Source organism: Rhinopithecus bieti, unplaced genomic scaffold, assembly GCF_001698545.2.
Source record: "Rhinopithecus bieti isolate Rb0 unplaced genomic scaffold, ASM169854v2 scaffold_19482, whole genome shotgun sequence".
Classification (NCBI taxonomy): Eukaryota; Metazoa; Chordata; class Mammalia; order Primates; family Cercopithecidae; genus Rhinopithecus; species Rhinopithecus bieti.
In genome coordinates, this window is record NW_016809768.1 from 2872495 (window position 1) to 2877017 (window position 4523).

Genomic DNA, 4523 nt, shown 5'->3' on the forward strand with positions numbered 1-4523 from the left:
TCAGGACTCTGAACCCCCAGATGCCATCATGGAAGCCAGCATATGGTGCCCTGTGCCGGCCCCACCTCTACTTCCAGGGAGTTCACCCGGCCACATCAGTAGGACTGTGGCCATTGCCTCTTCCTGCAGTACCAGGCTCTGCCCAGCCTCAAAGTTGACTTAGGTGCTCCTCTTTGCATTGCTGTTGGGTGGGAGCAACCTCTTCCTGGCAGTATAGATGTTGGCCTGCAGAAGAAGATGCCCTTTCTGTAGTTTTCCAAGGCAGGAAGTCATTATGCAACTTATGCATTTTCATCAGATTTCCTCTGATATCCTCTGAAGTGTGTGTGGGAATGAGGTGCACTGCCAGGAAATGTGGGATCTGATTCTAGCCTCCAGCTAGTGTCTTCATCTACGAGAATGAGATCAAGGGGAGAATTCGCTCACACATTCTGCCAGTTCAAAAGTTTTCAAAGCTTTCAGGTTGCATCCAAGTGGCTGAACAGTTAAAGAATAACCCACGACACGAGAGTTACCCATAACAAGGATTCCTGAGGCATCTAGAGAAGCTTTCCAGTTTTTTACGAGGTTACTTGTAGGGGCAGAGTTTGGCAGAAACAATGGGACAAATTCTACCGGAAACAACCATTGATCCTGAAAAAGACCTGAACTTACTGGATAACAAGGAGCTTGCCAAAAGGAAGAGCATCATGGATGAACTTTTGAGAAAATCAGAAGAAGAATGATCCAAATTTTGTTTATGACATTGAAGTCAAAATCCCACAGGATGAACATCTGCAGTCCTGTGGCTGGGACACAGTCAGCTCATGAGTTCTGATACGAAATACCCAAAGATTTATTGGGCTAGCAGAATATTCATGTTTATATAAATAACATACATTGGTTCTAGAAAAATCTTTAGAGAACACTAAAATGTATATGTTGAGTCATAAGGGGATTGACTATGTTGCTTTTCAAAACCAGGACATTTAGAGCATCTACTATGTAGGTGCAGGAGGAAAATGGGAAAAAATGTAATTAATTTTTTTTTACTTTTTTGAGACAGGGTTTTTCTCTGTTGCCCAGGTTAGAATGCAGTGGCGAGACCTCAGCTCACTGCAGCCCCCACTTCCTGGGCCCAAGCAATCCTCCCACCTCAGCCCCCTAAGTAGCTGGGACTACAGGCGTGCACCACCACACCCGGCTAATTTTGTTGTTGTTGTTGTTGTTTGTTTGTTTTTGTAGAGATGGGGTTTTGCCTTGTTACCAAGGCTTGTCTCAAACTTCTGGACTCAAGCTATCTGTCCACCTTGGCCTCCCAAAGTGCTAGAATTAAAGGCACGAGCCACTGCACCCGCCTTTAAGTAGCCTATCATCTAATTGGAAGATATCAAAACTTGTGAAAAGCTAATTAGCAGTATTGGGCAACAACAAGATTAGAGCCAGATACTTGATAATGGCTAAAGAAGGTCAGAGCCTAGATGACTGTGGAGTAGAAAAGCAAGGGAAGACTTTGTCCTTTAATGAAGGACTTTGCTGGCCCTTGAAATGGTAGTATTTGGGTAGAAACTTGTGTAGGATTCTAGAGAACAGAAATGAAAAGAAGGGGAAGGGAGATAGTAAAGAGATAAGAGGTATATATATATCTTATATATCTCTCTCTTATATACATACACACACACACACACACACACACACACATATATAACAGTAAGTAAATTATAGTTTGACAAGATTGGGGTGTGAGGGTGATCTGGTTTGACTGTGTCCCCACCCAACCTCATTTTGAATTGTAGTTCCCATAATTCTCACATGTTGTAGGAGGGACCTGGTGGGAGGTGATTAAATCATGATGGTGTTTACCCTTATGCTATTCTCATGATAGCAAGTGAGTTCTCACAAGATTTGATGGTTTTATACGGGGCTTTTTCCACCTTTGCTCAGCACTTCTCCTTGCTGCTGCCATGTGAAGAAGGACATGTTTTCTTCCCCTTCTGCCATGATTGTAAGTTTCCTGAGGCCTCCCCACCCATGTGGAACTGTGAGCCAACTAAACCTCTTTCCTTTATAAATTACACAGTCTCAGGTATGTCTTCAAAGCAGCGTGAGAATGGGCTAATACAGGGGCCATATTTGGTTACCAGGGAATTATCTTTTTGTGTATTTAACTCTGAAGAAACCTCCGCAAAATGCCCTGCAGCTGCAAGTAGCTGCTACTTGATGGACAGAAGGGGAATTCCGCCCCTTGGGTATCAGAAAATATACACTGAAGACATTCTGAAGCCCTGAACCTCCTCCCATAAATAGCATGTTTGTTTATAAAATGGGAAATCCTCCTACCATAAATGAACATGGTACTGCCGGTTTAGGCCTACTCATGACTTTGGATCTACAAGAGAAGTTCTTTGTTTAGCAAGGTTATCTGTGATTTCATACATCTATTCTTACTATAATATTGTTTAATTGCTAGAAATTCTGTTTTCTTTTTTCTTTTTTTTTGAGACGGAGTCTCGCTCTGTCGCCCAGGTTGGAGTGCAGTGCCGGGCATCTCAGCTCACTGCAAGCTCCGCCTCCCGTGTTTCACGCCATTCTCCTGCCTCAGCCCTCCTTGAGGTAGCTGGGACTACAGGTGCCCCGCCACCTTCGCCCTGCTAGTTTTTTTTTTTTTTTTTTTTGTTTGAATGTTTTAGTAAGACGGGGTTTCACGATGTTAGCCAGGAATGTCCTCGATCTCCTGACCTCATGATCCGCACTTTGGCCCTCCGCCAAAGGTGCTGGGGATTACAGCTTGACCTGCAGCCCGGCCGAAATGTGCTATGTGTTTCGCCCTATAAGAAGAAATTAATATTCCATCTGAAGCTAGAACTGCAAAATAATTTTAAAATTGGGGAATTTTATTCTATGTAAATTATACTTCCATAACTGAGCTTTTAAAATTCTATATAGCTTTTAAAATAAAAATTAGGAAATTCATGTCCTTCAGGCTTCATTCTTTACATCTCTCTTTACCTACATAAATGACCACAGAAAACACTAAAAGCCAAGTTGTAGGTAGCATCAGCCAGCCAGTCAGTGAAATTAAACTCTCCTAGATCAGTCAAGTCTATGATTTGAAAAAAAACAAATGGTTTTCCAAGAAACAACGTGTCTCCTTGGAGCTGTAGTTCCACCCATTACAACGAAGTCAAGCCGAGGCCAGACAAGATCATCTCATGAGCCACCTTTGCCCTCTCTGAATGGAATGCTTCAGGCTCAGTGTAGATGCAGCACCAGGGGCAGAGACAAGTGCCCTGGGGGAACTCCATCACTTCCAGGCTGGACCAGGAAGCAGGGATGGAGCCAGCCAGCCTATGCCCAGATCACCCCTGAGCATAGCCGCGTAGAGGTTAATCTGCTGTGCTTTGAATGCTCACAGCGCCTAGCATCGTGAAGTCAGAAAGGGATCAATTTTCATTAATATGAAGAACCTCACTTTGAGGGATGAGACTGAGCCCATTAGACTCCTGGAGAGGCACATTCTTAGTGAAGAGTGCAACAAAAGCATTGGATATTAGACGTAAAGATTGCAGGAGACCCAAACACTTCCAGGAGCAGAGAGGGGCTCTCTACCAGCCCCAATTCAGAACCTCAGGATCACTACTTACCACATGAAGCAGCTCTTACTCCTAGTCACCAGCTGTTAGCATCCAAAAGTGGAATGAGAGTTCCTCATATCCGGAATGACTCCCAGTCTGGAGATCTCCCCTGCCAGGAAGACTGTCCTTATGAAAACCAACCTCCAGGTGCAAGCTTCAGAAATGGTGGCTGCTGAATGCACAGAAGGCAGGTGAGGGAAGCTGTCCGTGAAAGACAAAGCACTGCACACACGCATTCTCCCCGTTTCCTCCTGAGACCCCACTAAAATACAGCAAAGGTTTTCACCTGTGTCATTTGTTTTATTCTTTAGTCATACATTTCCAAGGGCAAATAGAAGACAAGATGATAGCATAAAAGATTTGCAAGCCAAAGAGTGGCAGGACCAATTGCAACTGAACTATCCCAAAAAAGAACAGAGAATCCTAACTTAGCAGCTGAATTTGAGCCCTACAGAGCCAGGAAGCTCAGGGGTTGGTGGCATCCAGCACTCTGGAAGGGGGTGAGGGTGGGCTAAACACTGGAGGAACAGTTGAAAGTAGATTAAAAGTACAGAGACTCCCAGATCTCCTTACCCTGCCCATCAACCAGATGACCTCACCTCCATCCTGGCAGAGACTGGAGGAACCCCCGGAGGGGAAAACAGACAGGCTCTGGTGTGGGGGAAACCACACCTCTGGGCCAGAAACACTGTTCTGAAGGCACCCAGGGGAAAAAAAAGACATCCAACCTGCTTCTGCCAGGGGGCTCCCAGAACCTCAGCCTTTGAGCTTCTAAGAATGAGTTTGCTGGAGTCTAGGAATCTGAAGCAACATAAGAAAGCAATCCCCCAAATTGAATAGTTCATGCAAATCACCTAGAGCAAATGCACCTCTTTTTTTTTTTTTTTTTTTTTTTTTTTTTTTTTTTTT

The 4523-nt window shown here is 44.3% G+C and overlaps 1 pseudogene; it reads left to right on the forward strand.

Annotated features, from left to right (window-relative positions):
* The first annotated feature begins 332 nt into the window (after positions 1-332).
* On the forward strand, positions 333-810 carry LOC108540969 (centrosomal protein of 19 kDa pseudogene; annotated as a pseudogene).
* The last annotated feature ends 3713 nt before the right edge of the window (positions 811-4523 follow it).